The following is a 27806-nucleotide window of genomic DNA, read 5'->3' as shown; positions in this document are numbered from 1 at the left end:
AAAATTGATGATCTATTTAAATGATGCTCTTAGAAAAGACATTAAATTTTTTCTCCAGTGAGAAACATGAGCCATATTAATTGAAGCCTACATAATCAAACAAGAGAGAAGATTGTGCTGATGGGGACAAATGAACAAGAGAGCATCACACATTTCTAATTGTGTGTACATATAGTTACTATTAATGGCATAAGATAAGCATGTGCTTAGCCTAGATGTTTCTATTGTTCCCCTCCTAAACTGGGGACTTAGCCTCCAGGAATTCCCTTCTGTATGTGATTATGAGCTACTATCAGACTAAACAGGAACTTGTGTGAGACTTGAGTATCAGAATTGCAGCAGTAGCCATTAGTCTCTAACGGTCTTACTGTGGTGGGCCAGACAGACACAGCTGGTCCTCTCTGTGTCCAACCCTTCTTCTACACATGGGCCCTGCTGAACAGCAGCAGCTCTGTGCTCACTGGAAGACACTGGCTGGCAGTCCTACAAAGGCAGCAGGTACCCAGAGACAGCAACTTTCCACTGCTTGTTCCGGGAGCTGCTCCTTCCCACAGCAACTTCGAAGCTCGCTGTGCTTGTCTCCTTACTTGAGGTCCAACTCACCCATCTTCACCAATGCTTCAAAAAGATTGGTGAGTGGCCAACGCCGCAGCTCACTAGGCTAATCCTCCGCCTGCAGCGCCAGCACCCCGGGTTTTAGTCCCGGTTGGGGCACCGGGTGCTAGTCCTGGTTGCTCCTCTTCCAATCCAGCTCTCTGCTGTGGCCCGGAAGTACAGTGGAGGATGGCCCAACTGTTTGGGCCCTGTACCCCCACGGAAAATCAGGAGGAAGCACCTGGCTCCTGGCTTCAGATTGGCTCAGCGCGCCAGCCATAGAGGCCACTTGGGGGGTGAACCAACGGAAGGAAGACCTCTCTCTCTGTCTCTCTCTCTCACTGTCTAACTCTGCCTGTCCAAAAAAAAAAAAAAAAAGGATTTGTGAGTAACGTATTTCTTGGATATTTACACCTTTCTTTTGGATCATCATTTCGCCAACTTTTCACTTGTGTATAGGACTAATACCTATTATTAATTGCTTATCCAAACACTATCATGGGTTCTACTTTCTTGACTGATTCTTGGCATAAAACTCAGAAGATGTCATAACATAAAATTCAAATATGTGGCATTTCCTTTAAGATTTACTGGCAAAATAGGTTGGGTTGGTAATTTTGGTAATTATAACATTGTTTGTAGAGCCTACAGGGCAGTAAGAAAAATTTTACTGGAGGCCAGAAAAGGGGTAAAATATGTAATGGTGAAACAATTGTCAAACTTTTCACTCAGAATAATTTGAAAGATAGCATATACACCTAATATTACTGTGGGTCTGCCTTAAAAAAATAATGCTGAAATTGCATCTTTTATCTACATAAAATAAGCTGTGCTAAAAGAGATACGAATTGAAGAGAGAAATAAACAATCTTCTAGTAGAATTGATTTTTAAACCTATATGTAAATAAGATTGCTGTGAGCAAACACACTGTGTGTGTGTGTGTGTGTGTGTACCTGCACAAATACACATACATTTCAAGAATTGTTGACTTGGAATATAAAATTGTTTCATATTGCTCAGTCTCCAATTAGTGAAAGCTTCTCAAATTAAGAATTTGCCTCAAAGTGAAGATCAAATTTTGCATGTGGTTATATGACACTCTTTACTAAGACTTCAGGAAAGTTTAAATCAGTAGCTAATAAATTTTCTCAGTTAGCAAAAAAGGATCTAAAAATCTTAAGGTCATTTCCCAATAGCATTCTTATTTAAAGCACAAAGGGGAGTATTTCTCAAATAGACAAATTGATACGTCTCTTGTGTATGGACAGAATCCCAGTAAGATATACAGGAAACCCACAAAAATTTCATAAGGCTATACTACCAAACAAGATGAGAAGTAAAAGAAACCATTTAAAATGAATAGAATTCTCTGGGCCCTAGAGAATTTCTGTCTTTTAGGGACAGAAAGTGGCCTGATGATGTACTTAGCTAAATATATAGCACATGTCTTATCAAGACATGAAGTCAAAGAGCTCCATTAAAAAATAAGAGTCTCTGTTAAACATAAGAGTAGGAATAAGAGAGGGAAGAGATGTACAATTTAGGACATGCTCAAGCTGACTTGCCCCAAATGGTAGAGTTAGAAACATACCAGGGGACTCCAATTTAATCCCATCAAGGTGGCATGTACCAATGCCATCTCACCAGTCCAAGTGATCAATTTCAGTTCACAATTGATCATAATGAAAGGACTAAGAGTCAAAGGAAGCACATAAACAAGTCTAGTACCTGCTAATACTAACCGATAGAATAAATCAAGGGGAGAGTGATCCAACATGGGAAGCGAGATAATCAGCAGACTCATAGAATGGTGGATGTCCTAAACAGCACTCTGGCCTCAGAATCAGCCCTAAAGGCATTCCGATCTGGCTGAAAAGCCCATGAGAGTATTTCAGGCATGGAAAGCCAAGACACTCTGGCAAAACAACAACAACAACAACAACAACAACAACAACAACAAACCCTAAATGAAAGATCTCTGTGAGTGAGATCCCAGTGGAAAGAACAGGTCTTCAAAGAAGGAGGTACATTTCTCTGAAGGGAGGAGAGAACCTCCACTTTGACTATGACAAGATAAGAGTCGGTGAACTCAAAAGGCTTCCACAGCCTTGGAAACTCATGACTGGTGCATAGGGAGATTACTGATGCCATAAACAGGAGTGTCAATTTGTAAAGTCAACAACAGGAGTCACTGTGCACTTACTCCTCATGTAGGATCTCTCTCCTTAATGTGCTGTACATTGGGACTTGATGCTATAATGAGTACTCAAACAGTATATTTCGCTTTGTGTTTCTATGGGGGTGCAAACTGTTGAAATCTTTACTTAATGTATACTAAAATGATCTTCTGTAAAAAAAAAAAAAAAGAAAAGAAAAGAAATTATCAATTCCCAACTTGACTCTCACTGGGATTAAACATGACAATAGGTCTGATCTGATTTCATCATCATTTAAAAAATCATCTATTATTTTTCACTTTATGTTTGTGTGGGAGCAAACTGTTGAAATCTTTACGTAATGTATGCTAAACTGATCTTCTGTATATAAAGAGAATTGAAAATGAATCCTCATGTGAATGGAAGGGGAGAGGGAGTGGGAAAGGGGAGGGATGCGGGTGGGAGAGACGATATGGGGGGGAAGCCATTGTAATCCATAAGCTGTACTTTGGAAATTTATATTCATTAAATAAAAGTTAAAAAAAAAATAAGAGTCTCGGGGCAAGTGGTTAGCTGGTTAAGGTTTTCCATAACCTACATTGGAGTACTTGGGTTCAATTCATTCTCTGGCTCCTGATCCCAGTTTCCTATTAATGCAGACCCTAGAAGATAGCAGTGGTGGCTCAAGTAATTGGGTTTCTGATGAGATGAGAGACTTGAATAGAGTCCCCAAATCCTTTAGCTCCACCTTAACCTCACCTAACTGCAAACATTTAGGAAGTGAGTTTGCAAATGAGACTTTCAGAAAGAATGAAAGAAAAGAAATACAAAAAAAAGATGAAACAAGAAATTAAGAAAGAAAGAAAAGAAAGACAGAAAGAAAGAAAGAAAACTTTTTTAAAAAAGAAGAAGAGAATAAAGATAAAAAGGAAAGTGAGTTAGCATTCAAGTAGCAGAACTTATCTCTAGTCAGAATATGCCATAACACTGGGGAAAGATCCTCTAATATGAGCCCAGTGAACTTCAGAATTTCTACAGTCCTCTATTGCTGTTTGCCTTGGAACCCTTCCCTTTTTCAGTTACCATTTCCTAATATCACCATTGTATATTGGATGTTGGAATGACTGAGACATTGACTTTTTATTTTATAGATCTCTGGGTCAAGCACAGTCATTTTCCAGGAGCTGAATTAAAGGACTTTCATCTCCATCTAGATATGCTGCTAATAGTGAAACAAGAGACTTCATACATAGGCTACAATGGGATGATATTTGTGGCCAGAGGGTCTTGATATGGGATAAATGTGTTTTTATGTTGTAGGAATGAAGGAATTATAGACAGATGATATATTCTGGATGGAGTAGCGAGAATGGCTACAAATTCTTTAAGGTTCCTACCATCAAGGCAGGGAGTCTATTCCTCCCCTCCACCCTTTTCATTTGTGATGGCCTTGTGACTTGCTTTGACAGAACACAACAATAAGTATTTCTACAATCACCATTGTGCAATACACAGCTTCCATTCTTACCCACTAGGAAAACCAAGGCGACTCTTCTTGAGAATGAAACACCACAGAGTAAGAGACAATGTAAAGGTAAAGTTCATCTACCCCAAATGTTAAAAATCACCCCAGATTAAGTGAGTACTAGTTGATCACAACATGCATGAATGAGGCCATCTGGACCATTCACTCCCTAGAAAACCCACCAATTAACTGAAACTGCATGGGTGAGCCCAGCCACCACATGGATAAGCCCAGTCCAAATTGCCAACCCATGGAATCATGAATAAGTAAATGACTACTTGCAAAACCAAACCGCTACTTTTATAGATGGTTTTTTGAGTGCAGAAATGGAAAACTGGGTGGTTTCAAGGAAACAAAACTTTACAGATGGAAATCTGGAATTAATTCTCTGGAGCACCAGGCTAAACTAGAGCAGGGCAAGTGAGTTACTTAGATGCAAATGTTGAAGAGGCACTCACTCTCACAGTTAACAAGTGCCTTGTTAACATTTCGCATCCTAGGCATTTCTCTCCCCTAACCCTAGCCTCTGGTTCTCTTATCTGACCAGAATAAAAGGCCTTAATGAGTTAGTAGTCAGCAAGAAAGGGGACATTTCTAGTTGACAGCATTAAGTGGCAAACAGTTTTCTAAATTATCATCTATAACACCTGAAATCAAGTGCCTAAGGAGGGTAGCCAACTGCCTACTGGCATGAACCCTTTTAGTAAAAACAAAATATTAGTTTATTGTTCCTAATATGATGGGGAGACTATATTTTTGGTGGGGGAAACAGAAAGAGAAATGATGAATTTAGAGCATTAAATTTCCAGTTCAAATCTATTTTCAAAAAAGCAAAGAAAATTCCTCTATGATAACACTAAAAGAATCCCTTATCTCTTGTAACTGTAAGTTGAATTTTCAGAAAACCAGGCTAAAACTAGTTCTGTAGTTGAACTACAGAACAAAATGTGTCACAATTCATATGGTTAAGGTCTCAAACAAAAAAGAGTGAAACCCTTGAAGTAAGGATGGTATTATGGGAAGATTCCAATAAAGTTGAGGATCTTGAATCCCAGTTCTGCTGAACACCCTTTGCCAATAGAAGCAATACTTTCCCTTTAATACTTTTATGGGAAAGTAAATTAAAGGAACTAAAATAGCATCCTATGTGAAAAATACATCTGGGAATATGGTTGCTTTGCCTAGGAAAAAATACATAAGAACATGAGATTTGACTCTGATTATGTGAAGGGTTGGGTATTGTGAGAGGATAGTCCAAAGGAGGAAAGAAAAATCCAATTAGTAGATATTATGTGCACTAGTTTCCATGTTGGAATTCCTTCTTGGCAGTCTAGAAAATCATGCTTTTCCAATCCCAAATCCTGAATCCCAAGGAAACCAGTGAAGAAATCCGAAAAATGAGAAAGGGTATTATAATACTCTTGAAAGAATAAAAGCTTAGCCATCAATATAGAGATGTTATGACTCAAAGGAATCTACTTGTAGAAAGCAAAAGCTGGAAAATGGGGGTGGGCATTTGGCCCGGTAGATAAGACTCTGGTTAAGATACCACAGCCTATATCAGAGTGCAAGGGTTCAAGACCTCACTCCTCTTCTGATTCCAACCTCATGCTGATGTGTGCCCTGCAAGGCAGTAGATGATGATGGTTCAGATAGTTAGGTTCCTGCCACACATGAGAGAGTACTCGACTGAGTTCCTGGACCCTGGATTTGACTTATTTTTCTTACTTGAGAGATGGAGAGAAAAAGAGAGACAGACAGACTGACAGAGAAATATCCCATATACTAGTACACTTGCCAAATGCTTGAAACTTGCCTGTGGCTGACCGGTGTTCAGAGACAGGAACTCAACCCAGGTCTTCTACATGAGTGGCAGGAACCCAGTCACTCGAGCCACCACCACATCTTCCCAGGGCTTACTTTAGCGGAAAGCTGGAGTCAGAAGCAGTGGTGTATATCAAACTCAGGATTTCAATATGAAATGTATCCTAACTGATGTCTTAACTGCTAGACCAAACACCTGACCCTCCCCTATGCTTTATTTTAGTAATGTCAATGTTTGAGATCTTATACTTAGGTATTTAATGCATCATGAATTGAATTTTGTGACAAGAGACAGGGTCTAGTTTAATTGTCTCTGTGGATATGTTTTCTCAGCATCATTTATTTAAAACACTATCCTTTTTCTGATGCAGGTTCTTAACATATTTGTCAAAGATAAGTTGACTATATATGTATGGGTCTACCTCCAGGGTGTCTATTTTGTTCCATTGGTCTACCTCTTGTTTTATGCCACTACCAGGCTGTTTTAATTACTGTAGCATTGTAATATATTTTAAATCAGGTAGTCTAATGCTTCCTACTTTGTTCTTCTTTCCCAAGATTTCTTTAGCTGTTACTCATAATTTGTGGTTCCATACAAATTTTAATAATGTTTTTTCTAGTTCTGTGAAAAATTTTATTAGTATTTTGATGGGGGTTGCACCAAATCTGTAAACTGCTTTGGGTAATACGAACATCTTGGCAATATTAACTTTCAATATATGAACACTGGATAGCTTTCCATTCTTTGATCCTCTTCAATTTCTTTCATCACTGCTTCATAGTTGTTAATGTAGAGATCTTTCACTCCTTTGGTTAAATTTATTGCTAGATACATTTGTACTTATTGGAAATGGGATTGCTTTTTCATTTATTTTTCAGGTGTTTGGCTATTGGTTATAACAATACTACCGATTTTTGGACATTTAATTCATGTCCTGCAACTTTGCTGGATTCATTTATTAGTTCTAGCAGTGTTTTGGTGGAGTCTGAGTTTTTCTATATATGGGATCATGTCATCTGAAAACAATGACAACTTGACTTTCTCCTTTCTAATTTAGAAGCTCTTTAAGACTTTCTCTTGACAGCTCTGGCTAGGAATTCCATTACTATATCAAATAAAAGGGATGAAAGTAGGCATCTGAGGATTCTATTTCTTTATCTGCAAAATAAAATGGGCTAAATAATCTCTTGGGTTTAGTCTAGATACCAAATCTCTGTGAATCTATAATTATTTCAGAAATTCTAAATTCTGTTATGGGTCTTGGATTACAAATATAACAAACATCCAAGCAATATAAGAATATATCCAAAAAAAAGGAATGTGTTGAAAAAATATGAAGACGTCCTATCTAAGGGAAATGCTAATAAAACTTTGGAAATGACAGAAATCGCCACCTCATCAGTAGGGTGATCTTTTCAGGCACTGCCTACAGCATGCATCAGCTTCAGCTTTCATTTCTCTACCATTCAACCCAAGACCCAAATGTCCAGAAGTAATACTAGGATTGTGTTGGTGCAAGGTCCCTTCTCATCTTCTGACTGAGAATGGCAGAACACCTTGTTGACATTCACAACAGAACAGTATGCCATGAGAGAAAAATATTCCCCAAATGGTAGAATTTCTTTCTTTTTTTATAGCTGAATCATATGGCTGAATAATATTCCATTGGACATGTGTGTGTGTATGTGTTTTGGTGTGTATCATTGTCTTTATCCAATCATCTGATGATAGATACCTTGATTGATTTCATATTTTGGCTTTGGTGAACAGTACTGATATAAACATGATGGCATAGGTATCTCTTTAATACATGTTCATGTCTTGGGGGTATATAATCAATAGTGGGATTCTATTTGCAGCAAAATCTATGCAACTGGAGGACATCATGTTCAGTGAAATAAGTCAAACACAGAAAGACAAGTACCATAATTCTTCCTTACATGTGGCAGCTAAAATTGAAAAATTGAAAAAGTTAATGAAAGAAATGCCTGTGTGTATCGATATTGCTGCAAATATAGTTTTATTAAACTTTGTTGTTTATCTTTGTCAAACCAATAGTTAAGAATATTATACTACTATAGTTTTAATGGTCTGTGATTGTTTTAAAACAGTGTACATGAATGAAATGGGCATCTTTCCATTTGATTATTGTTTATAGCCCTTGCATATATTCCCATTGAACTGGGGTATTTTTACTTTTTGCCTGATGAACTGTTTATTTGGTGGAGAATTAAGCCCCTGACTATAATGCAAACTAAAAATATATTATTTCAAAAAATGAAAGAGAGAGAGAGAGGGTGGTAGTAAGGTAATATCATTATATTCTTGGAATTGTATCTATGAACTATATTGAATTGTTCTCTTTGCATTAATATCACATTAACATGAAACAATAAAGAAAAACAAAATAATAACAAAAAAGAATTTTCTCAAATGTAGAGATGACAATGGGCAGGTAAAACTATCAGTGTCCCTTCAACAAATAAAAAATGATGTCAGAGCTTTGTTCATATTTCCAATATAGCTTTATGTATAATCCTTTAATCATTTTCCTATAGCTGTATTTCTTGTACTTAAGTCATAGACCCAAAATATTTTTTTCAAAAAGGCTCATCCCACTTCCACTTTGACTACGTTCAGAGTTGGTGAACTCAAAAGGCTTCCATAGCCTTGGCAGCTCATGACAAGAGCCTAGGGTGATTACTGAGGCCATAAACAAGAGTGTCAATTTGTTAAGTCAACAACAGGAGTCACTGTGCACTTACTCCTCATGTAGGATCTCTGTCCTTAATGTGCTGTACATTGTGATTTAATGCTATAACTAGTACTCAAACAGTATTTTTCACTTTGTGTTTCTATGTGGGTGCAAACTGTTGAAATCTTTACTTAATATATGCTAAACTGATCTTCTGTATATAAAGAGAATTGAAAATGAATCTTGATGTGAATGGAAGGGGGGAGGGAGAGGGTAGGGGAGGGTTGCGGGTGGGAGGGACGTTATGGGGGGGAAGCCATTGTAATCCATAAGCTGTACTTTGGAAATTTATATTCATTAAATAAAAGTTTAAAAAAAGGCTCTCTTGTAATCCATAAGCTGTACTTTGGAAATTTATATTCATTAAATAAAAGTTAAAAAAAAAAAAGGCTCATCCTCCAAAATTCCAATGAATTGGCTAGGTCATCAAAAGATCTAGAGATTAGAAAGGATAATTTTAAAATGAGATTCAGTTCTTAGGAACATTGTAAAACAAAGATCAATAAGTTTGTCTATTATTTTTTAGCCACAGGCAAATACTCATAAAATAGACAGTATTTGAATATATGAATGCAAATTCAAAAACTCCAGCAGAATAGGTGAATAATTTATAAGAACACAAAGTGAACCAAGCCATCCTTTAGCCACTGTCTGTGTGTATAGATACCAAAAGCCACGTAATTGCACAGTAATTATCCAACTCCTAACGTGGGGTTTCAATATCAACACTGAAAATCATGTATCAGTTATACTTGAAACTGTTTGAAGGTTTTAGAGCAGAATGAAATTACCATGAATTAGCAATTTGTTGATATCTTCAAGGAAAATTTAAATATTTAGTGTTGAGATGGACATGTTGCAAGGGTCTGCATATGCATTAGTTACACATATCATATGTGCATTTGCCTTATATTTATAGGTTTGCGTTTGCATGAATATGGATCTATTTACCTTGCAAACAGTCACGATGATTACATTTTAGGTAAAAGATTAATTTTTAAATGTGCTTAACTTGCACAATTTAGTGAAAGTATTTCACTAATAAATTAAGATGAATTTAAAATAAAGTGGGAAAGATGGAAACTTTCTAAGGTTTTCTGTTCTTTCAGTCTATAACCTCCACTGAAAGTCACAGGCACTTAGCTTATAGATAAGCCGTATGGGGCTCCAAAGGACCCAACATAGGTCTTGACACATAAAGTTATCAACAAATCAGCCATGAGCAGGTGTGAATGAATATTAAAAAGAAAGTTCACATGCATTTTAGGCTACAATTACAACTCATTTTCCAAATAATGGAATATAAGGTGTTATCTAGAAGATTCCAATGTGAAACACACAAGAAGTATACTTCCAAGCTATGAACTGTTCCAGGTCTCTATCAGGAGAGTGATTTGGGGCTTAGACTATTTTTTATTATAACGGACATTGAGCCTCAGCTAGCATCCACTCACCTGTGGCATGGAAGTGGAACAAGGATAGTAAAATAGAAAATTTTCCCACTGTGCAGTCCCTCTCCAGTAACCTGGGCTCTCCTCTGCACTCTACAGATGCCTCAAATGTGAAGAGAAAAAAATAGAAATGAATGTTTGTAGTCCTTCAGTTCATCACCATCCTGGAAGAAGGCACAGTCAACAACAGCATCAACAAATTTTTCTAGGAATCTGCTGTGGGTACGTGTGGCTTGTGATGGGACATAATGATGAATACAGTAAGGATTCTACTCTCCCAGATGGGAATGTATGCTTAAATTAGACGAAATTATAGAAGAAGCAGTCACTGAACCTGGGGCCATAAAAGGAGGCTTTACAGACAAAGTAAGTCATTAGCCGGAAGATAAAGTTTGAGACAGCTTACATAAAGAGGGCAGAATGGCAAGGCCATATTAATGCAATCAATGAAAAGCACAGAATTAGAGTTAAGAATAGATGTGCAAACTGCACACTGAGTAGATCAAGAAGATTGTACAGACAGAAGCAGGGATGTAATTTTAAAATTAAGCACTGTGCTTTTCCTTTAAGCCAATTTTTCCTAATTTTGTCTACTCATTAAAATCATCTGAGAAGTTTTAAAGAAAAAGAAAACAAAATATACATGGGCTCCATCCCTGGAGATTCTCATTTAATTGATCTGGGATGAGACACAGGAATGTTTGAGTTTTTGTTATTTGTTTTTCTTTTCTAAGCTCTCTAGGCAGCTTAACATAAAGCTAGGGTTGAAAAATTCACCATTCAGGTGATCAGAATCTACATATAATATGCAACTGGCATTGAATAAAACATAGTTTCCAATATTCCCTAAGTGTTTTTGCAATCCAAGTCCTATGTCACTGGAATGTAAAGGATATAATCTCTTAAGCCAATGTCATCCAATTTGTCATTGTGTAGTCTTCTTGGACGACTGAACAGTGAGGCTCATAGCCACATGGAAGGAGAAGGGAGGATACCACCGTGAACAGTGGATCTCTGAAAAACCATGCTGCCCAGGACACTTCAGCCATAGGTTTGACTCAGTGATCTGAGTTGAAGCTCTGACCACTCTTAGCTTTCAGATCCATCCCCAGGACAAAGAGAGGACACTGAGTTCCCAACACCCGTCCCAGACCAGAGCAGGGCAATCTGAGTTTCTTGGGGTGGCTCAGGCCTGAGTACTTTGCATGTTTGGGACCAACATGTTCAGTCAAGGGTGTTTATGAGACAAAGTACAGATTTTAACCTTTTTTTATTGGGGCAAACATAAAAATGACTATTTAAAAGAAATACTGGGGTAAAATTACAAGAAATTTAGGGACTTGGTCTATGGAAATGCATATGGGTTTGATTTTGGAAAATACGTTTTCATTATTATATAAATATGTTTTAAAGCATTGGAAATAATTATAAACTTAGAATTTATATAAAATTTTCAAAAATATTTTCACAAATTGTAAGGGAAGAGTCTTTTCTTTGATTAGAAATTCATTATCAGGTTTTTTATGTTTAAAATAACTGTAAACAAGGGCCAGCGCTGTCGTATAGTGGGTAAAGCTACAGCCTGCAGTGCCAGCATCCCATTTGGGTGCTGGTTCTTGTCCCGCCTGCTCAACTTCTGATCCAGCTCTCTGCAATAGCTTGGGAAAACAGTAGAATATGGTTCACGTCATTGGGCCAATGTACCACATAGGAGACCCAGAAGAAGCTCCTGCTCCTGGCTCCTGGCTTTGGATCGGCGCAGCTCTAGCCATTGGCAGCCATTAGGAAGTGAACCAGCAGATGGAAGACCTCTCTCTCCACCTCTGCCTCTCTCTGTATGTAACTCTGCCATTCAAATAAATAAATAAATAAAACTAAAGAGGGGCCGGCTCTGTGGTGCAGCGGGTTAAAGCCATGGCCTGAAGCGCTGGCATCCCATATGGGTGCCGGTTCTAGTCCCGGCTGCTCCTCTTCCCATCCAGCTCTCTGCTATGGCCTGGGAAAGCAGTAGAAGATGGCCCAAGTCTTTGGGCCCCTGCACCTGCACGGGAGACCTGGACGAAGCTCCTGACTCCTGGCTTCGGATCAGTGCAGCTTCAGCCATTGTGGCCAACTATGGGGTGAATCAGCAAATGGAAGACCTCTCTCTCTCTCTGTCTCTATCTCTCTCTGTAATTCTGTCTTTAAAAAAAATTAAAAAATTAAAAAAACTAAAAAAACTACAGACTTCAATTAAGATTTTTAAAATCATTTCTTCAAATTTGTAATAATCATAATGAAAAATAAAATTTACCTTCTACAAAATGATAAAAATGTAAAATATATTTATAACTATTAAAAGTGCAGAATAGTTAAGACCATAATTAAAGATTATTATTACTTGTGATTTAAAAATGGAAAATTTTCAAATATCTAATGCTCTTTCAGTAACAAAGATATTATTGAAATTGACTTTGACAATTTAGCATAGACACCAAAGTTTCTCTTTTTATTGAAGATTTATTTTATTTGAAAGGCAAAGTCACAGAGAGAGAAGGAGAGGCAAAGAGAGAGAAATCTATCCACTGGTTCACACTCCAAATGGCCACAATGGCCAGGGCTGGGCAAGGCCAAAGCCAGAAGTTAGGAGCTTCATCCAGGTCTCCCAGGGCAGGGGTCTAAGGACTTGGCCCATCCTCTGCTGCTTTCACAGGTGCATTAGCAGGGCCCTGGATTGGAAGTAGAGAAGGTAAGTCTTGAACCAGTGCCCATATGAGATGCTGACATTCCAGGCAGCAGGTTTTACCTGCTACACCACAACACAGGTCCCAGCAAATTTCTAAGACCTAGTACTTTATTTATTTATTTATTTATTTATTTATTTTGACAGGCATAGTTAGACAGTGAGAGAGAGAGACAGAGAGGAGGAAGGTCTTCCTTCCGTTGGTTCACCCCTCAAGTGGCCACTGCGGCCGGCGTGCTGCGCCGATCCAAAGCCAGGAGCCAGGTACTTCTTCCTAGCCTCCCATGCAGGTGCAGGGCCCAGGCACTTGGGCCGTCCTCCACTGCCTTCTCAGGCCACAGCAGAGAGCTAGACTGGAAGAGGAGCAACCGGGACTAGAACCCCAGGGTGCAGGTGCTGCAGGTAGAGGATTAGCCTAGTGAGCCGCGGCACTGCCCAAGACCTAGTATTTTAAATAGTGAAGAACATATGAATGAATATGCATTATTAGGATAGTCATTCTTCAGTTTGCTTGAGGCAACTCAAAGGGCAGCAGCTACAAGGCAACAAAGGAATTAGGCAAAATGAAGACCACATTAAGAGGGTGCCATGCAAATTTGGGATATGCTCAATCGGACTTGCCCCAAATGGTGGAGTTAGAAATGTGACAGGGGATTCCAATTCAATCCCATCAAGGTGGCATGGACCAATGCCATCTCACTAGTCCAAGTGATCAATTTCAGTTCACAATTGATCACACTGATAGGTCTAAGAGTCAAAGGGATCACACAAACAAGACTAGTGTCTGCAAACACTAGCTGATAGAATAAAAAAGGGAGAGAACGATCCAACATGGGAAGTGGGATACACAGCAGACTCATAGAATGGCAGATGTCCTAAACAGCACTCTGGCCTCAGAATTAGCCTTTAAGGCATTCGGATCTGGCTGAAGAGCCCATGAGAGTATTTCAGGCATGGAAAGCCAAGACACTCTGGCAAAAAAAAAATAAATAAATAAATAAAAAATAAACCTAAATGAAGGATCTCTGCGAGTGAGATCCCAGTGGAAAAATAGGCCATCAAAGAAGGAGGTACTTTTCTCTGAAGGGAGGAGTGAACTTCCACTTTGACTATGACCTTGTCTAAATAAGATCGAAGTAAGTAAACTCAAAAGGCTTCCATAGCCTTGGCAACTCATGACTAGTGCCTAAGGAGATTACTGACAACATAAACAAGAGTGTCCAATTGTTAAGTCAACAACAGGAGTCACTGTGTACTTACTTCTCATGTAGGATCTCTGTCCTTAATGTGTTGTCCAATGTGAATTAATGCTATAACTAGTACTGGAACAGTATTTTACTGTTTGTGTTTCTGTGTAGGTGCAAACTGTTGAAATCTTTACTTAATATATACTAAATTAATCTTCTGTATATAAAGATAATTGAAAATGAATCTTGAAGTGAATGGAAAGGGAGAGGGAGCAGGAGATGGGAGGGGTGTGGATGGGAGGGAACTTATGGGGGGGAAAAGCCATTGTAATCTATAAACTGTACTTTGGAAATTTATATTTACGAAATAAAAGTTTTAAAAATGTTAAAAAAATAAAAATAAATAAAAAATTAAAAAAGAGGGTGTCATGCCATAACCATTAACCATATACCCCTCCCTCACCTACCTCTCTTGGGCTGAGGATTGTGCTTCTAGAACACTTCCCAAATAACTCTGTAGATGTGATCAGCAAGATGCTGAAGTCCAGCTCTAGGCTGCAACACAATGGTTCATCCACATTACAAGAGCAACAGTAGTACAGTGAGCATTGGTTGTTATACCCTAACCTATTCAAATCCAAACATTTATGGATTCAGAACTAGAGCACAACCAGAAACTCACAGGTCAATATCTACATCATTTCAATTCATGATTAAGCTGGCAAACTGTTACAGATAATTTATATTATTTCTTACACTGTTAGGTGTGAATCTAAAAATATATGAAAATCTGTTGGTTTTAATATGACAAAATAAGCAAGACTTCAAAGATAGCAGAATTTTATGATTATTCTTCTGTCCTACTGGCCAATTGTTGATGTTTGTTGAATAATAAAGGCATACGTAATTTATAAATTATTGTATACTAATTTCACAAAATTTACTTTTCCTTCTTTCATTTGACAAAAATCTTTAGTTACACTATTACGATCATGATGGCCTCATAACTTTTGTTCCTTTAATAGCCATGACAAATTATAGAGTCATTCGTGAACAACTATAGTTCTTAGACAAATTTATATTCATTTCAATTTAGAGAAAATTCACTCTTCAGAGTTGGGGGCAACTGGAATTATCATTAAAATCATTAGGGCAATACTGGGATTTAGATGGATCTGTGAATATTATTCATAATATTCAAACATTTTAGTGGTATTGCATATGACAAATTGTTGGAGAAAATTTTACAACCTGTATTAATTTATTGCCTAACTACCACTTTTCTCATGACTTCCATTATTTTAGAAGAATATCCAGACTCATACAGTGATCTAAAGGATCAATATTTCAGCTCATACACATTGCTTCTACCTTTATACAAATTTAAGGGTAATATGAATTTTAACTGCTGCAAAATATTTTTCAGCAGCCTCATAAGTGTTACAAATAGTACATGATCTAATGTATTTGTGGAACCACATGAACAGACAGAGAAGTAAGAAAAAGAGCCCTCTTCACCCTTGGGAAATGATTCTTTAGTGAACAGAAATCTACCACATTCAAGCTTTCTGAAAGGAAAGAAGAATTTGACAAGTTGATTAACTTGCCTCTTGTTTTATCTGAGACCTTCTGCTGTTCAAATAGTCTCCACATTCTGAAATGGGAGCACGCTTTGACACTGGCAATGACACAAACCATAAACCTTTAAATTTTATGTCAAGGATATGCACAAAAAAGATGTGAAACAGTTTTTCCATTAGGTCTGAGAGGTTAGTCACCCGAACAGATGTTTCAGGTTGCATGTATCAGCTCTCAATAGTGACTCTTGAGCAACAGAGGTACTTATGTGTTCTTGAATAAATCCATCTTCTTGTGTTTATAATATGCATTTGTCCTTCAATTCAAGAACCCCTATGGACTAAGTCTAAAGGTGATACTAAATGTATTCATAGAATATCAGGGCATGCCAGCTGGAAAATATTGAGAGAGAAGGAACTTTGGTGAAACAATTGTATAACTAAGGAGGCCAGCAGTTAGGATAAAGAAGGGAAAGGTATATCTATATATCCTTTGCACATAGGAGCACAGTGAGTGAGTTTTCATTTCTCGTTTTATGTAAGGATATGTAATATCAACAAAACAGTAAAATTGAAATCCCCAGAACCCACGTCCTCATGGAAAAGCTGACTGAAAAGCAATATATGCGCAAGACGCCTTTCTGAGGGGCCAGCATTGTGGTGCAGTGAATAGCACCACTGCTTGCAACACCAGCATTTCAGTTCAGAGTGCGGTTTGAGTCCTGGCTGCTCTGCTTCTGATCCAGCTTCCTGAAAATGTGCCTAGAAAGGCAATGGAAGATAGCCCCTGCACCTATGTGGAAGGCCAAAATGGAATTCCTGGCTCCTGGCCTTGGCTTGGCCGAGACCTGATTGTTGCCATCATTTGGGGAGGGAAGCAATGGATGGAAGATCTGCTCTCTCACTCTCAATTTCACTATGTGTGTCTGTGCATGTGTGTGTCCATCTCTGTTACTTTTCCTTTCAGATAAATGAAAAATAAATCTTTTTAAAAGTCTTTATGAGAAATCCAGAAACCAATTAGAAAGTAATAATACCTCTGAGAAAGCTCAAATCCAGTAACTGACACACTGAAATAGGTAAGAAAATCCATTTCACATCAAGTGTGTTAACTCCTCCACCCAGCCACCAGACTGCTGAGAGTAAAGGTCCAACTTGCAGCTTTTCTCTTAGGAGGAGCTATGGACAGTATATCCAAAGTTCCAACATTTGGAGGACTGCTAAAGGAGCTTATTTCTGTCTGATTTTACTCAGAATGCTCCTGGAGAAACAGCGCATCTTGGAATCGTAGGGGCTGAAGAAAACAAAAGTGGATTTAAAAAGTTGCAGCAGAACCAGAGAACTTTATGTGCCACCTATAGAAATTGATATAGCTCAATTGTTAAATCAACAACAGGAGTCACTGTGCACTTTCTCCCCATGGGGGACCTCTGTCCTTAATGTGTACTATGAGAATTAATGATAAAACTAGTCTTCAAACAGCACTTTATACTTTGTGTGTCTGTGTGGGTCCAAACTGTTGAAATCTTTACTTAGTATAGAGTTGATCTTCTGTATATAAAGATAACTAAAAAAGAATCTTAATGATGAATGGGATGGGAGAGGGAGTAAGAGATGGGATGGTTTGCTAGTGGGAAGGTGGTTATGGGGGGAAGAACTGCTATAATTCAAAAGTTGTACTTTCAAAATTTATATTTATTAAATGAAAGTTTTCTATAAAAAAGAAAGATATTGATATAGCTTACCACAATCAGGAGTAAGTGCCCAGTTTGTGATTTTTCAGAAACAGATAATGGAACATGCATCCAGCATTCCAGTTTTTCAGGGGACTTCCTGAAATAACACTTTCTGCCTCACCAGACCCAGAGTACTGACAGTGAACTGGCATACCTTGTTTGCCTGAGGTCATAGAGAACAAAGCATAGCTCAGTGGCTTAAGGCTGCCCTACAGAACTTGTAAAGCTGCAGACAACACAAGAGGGAGCAAAATAACACAACCTTCTAAAATAAAAGTAGCAAACTATGGTTGGTAAAATGGAGTCCAGAGAAGATGTATACTCAGAGAAAAGATTTAAAAGAGCCTCTGAATATTTAACTGAAATGACTGGTGAAGGTCTTTCCTTGTACAAAACCATGGTATAAAAAGTGACAGAGGTAGCTTTTCCAAATGCAAAGATCCCAATACAAAGTCACAAGGCACATAAAGAAACAGGAAAACATGGCTCAACCAAGGGAAAATAATGAATCCCCAGGATCCTTGATGAGTCAGGAAAATTATATGAGCAAAATGAGAGCACCAACAAAAATAAAAATGATTAAATAACCAAACATAAGTTTTCAAACTGAAGAAAACACTAACTGATTAGCCCTCACCCTGACTGTTGATGAGCAACTTGATATGTTATCCTTCTTAGTATTTTTTTGTTTGTTCTACTTAATACTTTTGGTTGAATACAGTAATCAATACACAATTCTTCTTAAGTGCTGAAACTCAACTGAAAAGTGATCACTGTTAAATATAAGAGTGGGAATAAGAGAGGGAAGAGATGTGCAATTTGGGACATGCTCAAGCTGACTTACCTCAAACGGTAGAGTTAGAAACATACCAGGGGAATCCAATTCAATCCCATCAAGGTGGCATGTACCAATGCCATCTCACTAGTCCCAGTGATCAATTTCTGTCCACAATTGATCATAATGATAGGACTAAGAACCAAAGGGATCACATAAACAACAATAGTGTCTGCAAATACTAGCTGATAGAATCAAAAAGGGAGAGAATGATCCAACATGGGAAGTGAGATACACAGCAGACCCATAGAATGGCAGATGTCCTAATCAGCACTCTGGCCTCAGAATCAGCCCTTAAGGCATGTGGATCCGGCTGAAAAGCCCATGAGAGTATTTCTGGCATGGAAAGCCAAGACACTCTGGCAAAAAAAAACAACCTAAATGAAAGATCTCTGCGAGTGAGATCCCAGTGGAAAGAACGGGTCATCAAAGAAGGAGGTACCTTTCTCTGAAGGGAGGAGAGAACTTTCACTTTGACCATGGCCTTGTCTAAATATGATCAGAGTCGGTGAACTCAGGGGGCTTCCATAGCCTTGGCAGCTCATGACAAGAGCCTAGGGTGATTACTGAGGCCATAAACAAGAGTGTCAATTTGTTAAGCCAACAGCAGGAGTCACTGTGCACTTACTCCTCATGTAGGATCTTTGTCCTCAGTGTGCTGTACATTGAGATTTAATGCTATAACTACTACTCAAACAGTATTTTTCACTTTATGTTTCTGTGTGGAGCAAACTGTTGAAATCTTTACTTAATGTATGCTAAACTGATCTTCTGTATATAAAGAGAATTGAAAATGAATCTTGATGTGAATGGAAGGGAAGAGGGAACGGGAAAGGGGAGGGTTGCGGGTTGGAGAGATGTTATGGGGGGGAAGCCATTGTAATCCATAAGCTGTACTTTGGAAATCTATATTCATTAAATAAAAGTTTAAAAAAAATCATCAGAGGGACTCAGCAGTAGATTTGATTAAACAGCAGAAGGAATCAACAAACTGAAGATAGCCATGTTATATTTTCCCATCAGCAGAGCAAACATAAATGAATTGAAAAGACAAAGTAACTTAGGGACATCATTAAGCAGCCTAATTCATGCATCCTAGGAGCTCAAGAAGGAGAGGAGAAGGAGAGAACGGGGAGTACAATAAACAAGGCCAAAAACTTCCCAAATGTGTGGAAATTATTGGAAATTCTGACTAAAGAAGCCTGAAGGATATCAACCAAGATGAATCCAAGGAGGATCAAACCAAGACACATTATAATCAAATTTGCAAAAGCCAAAGAGAATTTTGAAAGCAGCAAGAGAAAAGTAATTCATTGCATACAAGGGAGCCTCTGTAATAATATCAGTGAATTTCTCAGCAAAAATTTTTCAAACCAGAAAATATAGAATGATATATTTGAATACTTAAAGAAAAGAAACTGTCAACTAAGAATACCATATCTATCAAAACTGTCCTTCTAAAATGAAGAAAAACTAGACTTTCCAGATAAATAAAAACTGAGAGAGGATCATTGCCATTAGAGCTGTTTTACAGGAAGTGTTAAAGAGAATCCAAAGGAGAGCAGAGGCTCAAATAAATAAAATCAAAATCAAAGGAGACACTGCAACAGATGCCATAGAAACAAAAAAAAATTATATAACAACAAATTGGATAACCAAGGATAAACAGTTATTTCCAGAAATAACAAACTACCAAGACTGAATCATGAAAAAATAGAAAATCTGAACAAATCCATAACTAGTGAGGCAACTGATTTAGGAATCGAAAACCCTCACCAATGAAAGACCCAAGCCCAGATGCTTCACTAGAGAATTCTACCAAAAATTTAAAGAATTAACACCTTCAATTAATCAAATAAAAAATGCAATGGAAAGCCTTAACAACAGAATAGGTGAGACAGAAGAAAGAATATCAGAACTAGAAGACAAATTTCTGGAAATATTACAGTCAGACCAAAAAATGAAGAAGAAATTAGAAAACGAAAAAACACAGTTGGAGATCTACAAGATACTATCATACAATGCAACATATGGATCCTAGGAGTTCCATAAGGTGTGGAAAGAGAGAAAGGATTAGAAGGACTGCTTAATGAAGTAATAACAGAAAACTTCTCCAATCTGGAGAAAGAGACATAAACTATAGAAAGTACACAAAATTCCTAATAGACACGACCAGAAAAGCTATTCACCACAACACACTGTAGTAACTCCCCACAGTAAAACATAAAGAAAAGATCTTAAAATGTGCACTAGAGAAACACCAAATCACTATAAGAGGAAACCCAATTAAACGCATTGCAGACTTCTTATCAGAAAATCTACAGGCAAGAAGAGAATGGTGAAATATATTTCAATCCCTAAGAGAAAAAAAAAATTGTCAACCCATAATACTAAACCCTGCAAAGTTCTCATTTAAGAATGAAGGAGAAATAAAGAACTTCCACAACAAACAGAAATTGAAAGAATTTGTAACTGCCCACCCAGCCCTATAAAAGATGCTCAATGATGTGCTACACATAGAAACACAGAAACAGGAACATCACTGTGAAAGAAGATGAACTCAGAAAATAACCCACTAAAAGTACAAAGCTAACCCAAAGTAAAAAAAAAAAAAAATAGGACTATTTATGGAAACACGGCAGGGCAAAGTTGGTATTTAACAATAGTCACCTTGAATATGAATGAGCTCAGCTCTCCAGTTAAAAGACACAGACTGGCTGAATAGTTTAAAAAAGAAAACCCACTTATTTTCTGCCTACAAGAAACACATCTTGACAACAAACATGCATGTAGACATAAAGTGAAAGGATGGAAAAAGAAAAACTATGTTAACAGAACCAAAAAAGAGCTGGTGTAGCCATCCTACTACGAGACAAAATAGACTTGAAACAAAAACTGTTAAAAGAGACAAAGAAGGACATTATGTAATCCATTACAGGATCAATTCAACAGGAAGAAGTCACTACTATAAATGTATATGCACCTAACTGCAGGGCACCTGGATATCTAAAAGAAATGTTAATGGATTTAAAGGGAGACATAAACTCAAATTCAATAGTAATGGGGGACTTCAATACCCCACTTTCAGCAATGGAGAGATCAACCTGCCAGAAAATCAACAAGGAAATAGCAGAGTTAAGTGACACTATAGAACAAGCATATAAAAATCATTTGCATTTTATTCACTAAAAAACAACTTGAATAGAAAATTGAGAAAAATAATCTCATTTACAGAAAAAATAAAATATTTAGAAATGAACCCAGCTAAGGAGGTGAAAGACTATACACTGGAAACTACAAAACATTGAAGAAATAAAGTAGGTAGGAAAAATTAAAAGACAGCTTCAAAGGTTTACTATTGCTAAGATATCTATTCTACTCAGACTATTCTCCAAATTCAATGCCATCCCTATCAAACTCCCAATGGCGTTGTTTTTTTTTTTATTTCATAGAAACCGTGAAAATATTCCTAAAACTCGTATTGAACCACAAAGGACCCTTAGTAGCCAAACCAATCTTGAGAAAGAATAGAGCTGAAGGCTTAATGCTTCCTGACTTCAAAACATATCACAAGACTACAGTAATCACAACAGTATGGTATGAGCATAAAGACAGATACAGGGCCAATGGAAAATAATAGAGAATTCAAAATTAATCCACACAAATACAAGGATCCTTCAAAAAGATGAAGGAAAAATTAATTTAAAAGTAACCTTGTTTTTGGTACAAAATAGTTTAATTCCATGCAACGTTTTCATAATATGCATTGTCCATGAAGTCTCTGAGTGCCCAACATATGATAAAATGATCTTCTACAAAGGTGTCATGACAACACAGTTGAGAAAAAGCAGTCTCTTCAACAAATGATGCTGGAAACACTAAATATGCAAAGGCAAAGAATGAATTTACACCTTTATCTCAAACTGTATACAAAAATCAACTCAAAATAGCTTATATACTTAAATCTAAGACCTGGAACTATAAAACTGCTAGAAGCAAACAGAGCAAGAAATCATTGCAATATTGGTGCTGGCAATGATTCTTGGATTTAATACCAAAAGTACAAGGAACAAAAACAGCAATAAAGAAGTAGAGCTACAATATACCAAGATTCTATACTAAGAAGGGAACAATCAACAGAATGAAAAGAAACCTACAGAATGGTTGAAGACATTTGTAAGTTACATATCTGACAAAGTATTAACATTCAAAATACATAAGAAACTCTTACAACTCAATAACCAATAAATAAATAAATAAATAAATACAATTTAAAAAGGACAGATTTAAATAGATATTTCTCCAACGGATATGAGAAATGTCCAATTATCACTGAAATACAAATCAAGACCAAAAAAGATATCCCCTCACAGCTATTAAAATGGTCATTATGAAAACAAATAAAGCATTGAATAAGTGCTGATGGAGCACTGAGTATATTGGGTAAGGCTGCCACTGCTGGTGCTGACTTTCCATATCCACACCTGTTCAAGTCCCAGCTGCTCCACTTCAGATCCAGCTCCCTGCTACCATGCCTGGGAAACCAGCAGAAGATGGCCCAAGTCCTTGGCCCTGGCACCCACATGAGAGACTGGGAAGAAGCTCCTAGGTTTTTCAGCCCAACTCTGAGCATTGCAGCCATTTGGGGAGTGAACTACTGGATGGAAAATTGATCTCTCTCTCTCTCTCTCTCTCTCTCTCTCTCCCCCTCCCTCCTTCCCTCTCCCTCTCACTCTATAACTCTGCCTTTCAAATAAATAAATAAAATGTTTTTTAAAAGAAGTACTGATGAGATTGGGAGAAACAGGAACACTTGCGCACTGTTGGTAGAAACAGAAAACAGTATGGAGTTTCCTCAAACACTTGAAAAGAGAACTACTGTATGATCCAGCAACCCCACTTCTTGAGAATTACCCAAAAGAATTGAAATCAACACCTCAAAGAGATATTTTACTCCTTTGTTCATTGCATCATTATTCATAATAACAAGAATTAGAAAAAAACTATCCACAGATGAATGAATGGATAAAGAACACATGGCATAAACGTACAATGGAATATTATTTTTAAAACATGAGCCTGAAGACATTACATTAAGTGATGTAAGCTAGTCACAGAACAAAAACAGTATTATTCTGTTTCTATGAGGTATCTAAAGTATTATACAATGTATACATGTATCAAAATGTCACATAGTACCCCATAAATACCTACAATTTTTGTTTGCTAAAAACTTTTCATTAAAAAGTGTTTCAAAAAAACATTCAAGGGGCCGGTGCTGTGGCGCAGCAGGTAAAACCGCTACCTGCAGTGCCAACACTCCCATATGGGTGCTGGTTCGAGTCCCAGCTGCTCCAGTTCTGATCCAGCTCTCTGCTAAGGCCTGGGAAAGCAGTAAAAGACAGTCCAAGTGCTTTGGCCCCTGCACCTGTGTGGGAGACCTGGAGGAAGCTCCAGGCTCCTGGCTTCAGGTTGGCTTAGCTCCAGCAGTTTCAGCCATTTGGGCAGTGAACCAGCAGATGGAAGATCTCTCTCTCTCTCTCTCTCACTCTCTCTCTCTCTCTCTTTCTCTCTCTGCTTCTGCCTCTGCCTCTCTGTAACTTTGCCTTTCAAATAAATAAATAAATCTTTTTTTAAAAAAGTATTCAAACTCTTAGATGTGGAATATAGAATGGTGGTTGCCAGGGATGAGGGAAAATGCAGAGGTGCTGATTGACAGATATAATCTTTCAGCCGCACAAGATAAAAAAACTTTAGGGACCACTTAAAAATGTGTTAAGAAGGTGAATTTCATGTTATATTTTCTTTTTTGTTGTTGTCGTCGTTGTTGTTTTTGACAGGCAGAGTTAGACAGTGAGAGAGAGAGAGACAGAGAGAAAGATCTTCCTTCCATTGGTTCATCCTCCAAGTGGCCGCTACGGCCGGCGCTCCATGCCAATCCTAAGCCAGGAGCCAGGTGCTTCCTCCTGGTCTCCCGTATGGGTGCAGGGCCCAAGTACCTGCAGAGAGCTGGACTGGAAGAGGAGCAACCAGGCAGAATCCAGTGCCCCGACCGGGACTAGAACCCAGGGTGCCAGTGCCACAGGTGGAGGATTAGCCTAGTGAGCTGCAGCGCTGCCCATTATATTTTCTTTACCACAATAGAAAAATCAATGAAAAAATTGTAGTGATATGAATTGGAAGTAGACCGTAAAAGCAGTTTATGATCTAGACACGTGTGGATCATCCAATCCAATGATTTTGAAACTTTAATCTACAAAGGAATAATTCTTCACAGAAAGTGTTCCAGTAAACTCAATAAAGATACTGTAAGAGTGAAATTGGGAGCTGGTGCTGTGGTGTAGTAGGCTAAACCTCCGCCTGCAGTGCCACCATTCCATATGGGCTCCCATTTGTTTCCCAGCTGCCTCTCTTCCAATCCAGCTCTCTGCTATGGCCTGGGAAAGCAGTACAAGATGGCCAAGTCCTTGGATCCCTGCACCTGAGTGGGAGACCCAGATGAGGCTTCTGACGCTAGGCTTTGGATCAGCTCAGCATCAGCTGATGTGGCCATTTGGGGAATGAAACAGCAGGAGAAGACCTTTCTCTCAGTCTCTACCTCTCTCTGTCTGCAATTCCGCCTCTCACATAAAAAAAGAAATAAGGCCGGCACCGCAGCTCAATAGGCTAATCCTCCACCTAGCGGCGCTGGCACACCGAGTTCTAGTCCCGGTCAGGGCGCCGGATTCTTTCCCAGTTGCCCCTCTTCCAGGCCAGCTCTCTGCTGTGGCCCAGGAAGGCAGCAGAGGATGGCCCAAGTGCTTGGGCCCTGCACCCCATGGGAGACCAGGAGAAGCACCTGGCTCCTGCCTTCGGATCAGCGCGGTGCGCCGGCCATAGCGGCCATTGGAGGGTGAACCAACGGCAAAAAGGAAGACCTTTCTCTCTGTCTCTCTCTCTCACTATCCACTCTGCCTGTCAAGAAAGAAAGAAAGAAAGAAAGAAAGAAAGAAAGAAAGAAAGAAAGAAAGAAAGAAAGAAAGAAAGAAAGAAAGGAATAAGTGAAACTGTTTGCTATTGCTGTTTAATATGAAGTTGGGTTGCAAAGGAGGGAGCCACATTTCAGGCAGCACACACACTAAGCAGTCCAGTCCCAAGGAACCCCAGATCTAATCCATGCTCCTCCTTTATCTATAAAGAAACTTAGGTTCTGGGAGGAAAATGGACTTATCCAGGAACACTCAGTGTGGCGCCATGGCCCTGTCTTCAGTCTGTAGCTCCTGGTTCCCAGCTTAGTGTCCTTCCCATTTGCGTTAAGCATCTTGTGATGAGCCTGGGAAAGTCCCAGTTAACCATGAAACACAGCATTGGTGTAGGTAAAGGCAATGGACGGCAGATGGTCCGTGAATCTAGCCCTTGCCCTGAAGGAAGCACTAGGGAACCCACTGAACAAATGACAAGTCACAGGTGAAATCTGGGTTTCCCTACTGGAGAAAGAAGTCTCTTCAGAACTGGCATCCTTTTATCTCTTGGGAAAACCTATACCCAAATTTGAGACAGTAAGAAGGAACAAAATGAGGAAGAATTCAAACTCTAAAAGACAGACAGGCAATTTATGCAGGACCTAAAATAGGTCTGCTAGATTTTCTCTGGTATCAGAGGGTAGCATGTAAGAATTTCTTTTTTAGGTAACCAACCAGAGCAGATCATTATATTCTACAACCACCTAACCAGAAACTGTCAAATGAAAGGACTTTCTGATCATTGTACTATATTTTCTAGCTTCTACAAGGGCAGGATCCCTCGGGTCCTTCTGTGTGGCACAGCCCTGGTTCCCAGCAGCCACCCAGAGCCAATCACTGGGCTGTCCTTTGCCTCTCCTGGGAGGTGCTGAGGCCTTGCCCTGCTGCCTTGGGGAAATGTTATGAGTGCACATCCAGGGCCCTCTTCTTAGCCCACAGGGAAAGTCGGCCTACCAAACCGTTCTCCATGCTCCTCCTGGGTCAGCCCAGACCTGCAACCATGTCCGGCTCAGCTCCTCTGGCAACCACTCTTTCCCAGCTGTCCCCCTTAAACATTGTTTTCCAATTCTATAAATAGAAAAAAATGTTTACCATCACTCCCTCAAGGCCTAGAGAGACAACTACTGAATATTCTGGTATAGACACATATAATTACCAAATTGAGACCATGGTATGTGGATGTGTAATAGTCTGCGTTTTGTTGAATCATTTAGGAGCATATTCCTGAGTCAATAAATAACAGTTGAATACCAAACAGGTTTTATTTATTAATCACGACAGTATATCCCAGTCACATGACCAAACACACTTCCATTATGTGTTCCCAGTACAGCCATACTCATGTCCACTCACCCAAGAACCAGATATGTCTTGTGGGATCTCCATCAAAGGGGCAACTGTCAAAAAGACAACGTGCTTGCAAGTTCCCTTGGAGAGCCTCTGAGAGGTGGAATCAAGAGTGGATAAAGGCAGCTGGTGCTGTGGCGTAGTAGGTTAAGCCACCACCCACAATGCTGGCATACCATTTGGGTGCTGGTTCAAGACTCACCTGCTCCACTTTTGTTCCAGCTCCCTACTAATGCACCTGAATAAGCAATGGAGGATGACCCAAGTGCTTGGGCCCCTGCACTCACATGGGATACCTGATTGAAGCTCCAGGCTCCTGGCTTCGGTCTGGCTCAGCCCTGGCAGTTGCAGCCATTTGGGGAGTGAACCATCAGATGGAAGATCTCTCTCTCTCTCTCTCTCTTTCATTCTCTTTTTACCTCTCTCTGCCTTCCCCCTCTTTCTACCTTTCATATAAATAAATTAATCTTTAAAAATTAAAGAGCAGATAAAGATGGCTACAACAGCATTCTCCTGATTGGATGACAACACCACTGCAGAACTTAACTGACACTGATTGTTCCAATTGGCCAACCACCAGAAAGAGCTGTGAGCACTGAAACTTGTGTCTCTGATTCTTGTCATGTGTTTGCTCAAGCACAAGTGGTTAAGACAGATGCTTTGACATCAGAGTATCCCAGATTCAAGTCATAACTCTACCTCCTACTGGCTGTGTGACTTAGGTTAACTTGCTTACCTTCTCTGAGCTTCAATCTCCTCATGTGTAAAATGAAGTGACAATTGTGGCTCCCAGGTTTGAGGTGATGACTAGATTAGGCAATGCATATAAATAGTACTTAATATCGTGTCACAGCAGGCATTCAATAGACTTTAGCTGTGGTTATTATTGAGAGGCATTCTAGCAACAGCTTCCCACTGTCTTCCAAGAACAAATCTCTCCCCTTCCCTACTGATCTATTAACAGAAAATACGGCTTTAACATAATCCCCAAAGCAGTCAGTCTGGCAATGAGCACAGTCAGTCATAAACTTATCATATTTACCTTATCACAAAGATTAATAGCACAAATCATTGAAATAATCAATATTTTATAA

At 38.7% G+C, this 27806-nt stretch overlaps 1 long non-coding RNA gene across 3 annotated transcripts in view; it reads right to left on the bottom strand.

Moving 5' to 3' along the window:
- Nucleotides 1-27806, bottom strand: part of LOC103350166 (uncharacterized) — a 95241-nt gene that overhangs the window by 51230 nt on the left and 16205 nt on the right. For 2 of the 3 annotated variants that reach the window (XR_016237326.1, XR_016237327.1), the window contains 2 exons: nt 14684-14771; nt 10311-10410 (listed from right to left, as the gene is read on the bottom strand). The exons of the other annotated variant lie outside the window; for it this stretch is intronic. This is a non-coding gene — a long non-coding RNA (uncharacterized LOC103350166). The remainder of the gene's footprint in view (nt 1-10310; nt 10411-14683; nt 14772-27806) is intronic. 3 annotated transcript variants of the gene reach the window in all.

The sequence above is a fragment of the Oryctolagus cuniculus genome, chromosome 7 (genome assembly GCF_051225735.1).
Source record: "Oryctolagus cuniculus isolate XC-2025 breed Fujian yellow rabbit chromosome 7, ASM5122573v1, whole genome shotgun sequence".
Classification (NCBI taxonomy): domain Eukaryota; kingdom Metazoa; phylum Chordata; class Mammalia; order Lagomorpha; family Leporidae; genus Oryctolagus; species Oryctolagus cuniculus.
The sequence above is the reverse complement of the archived record's forward strand: the minus strand, read 5'-3'. Positions and strand labels throughout refer to the sequence as shown.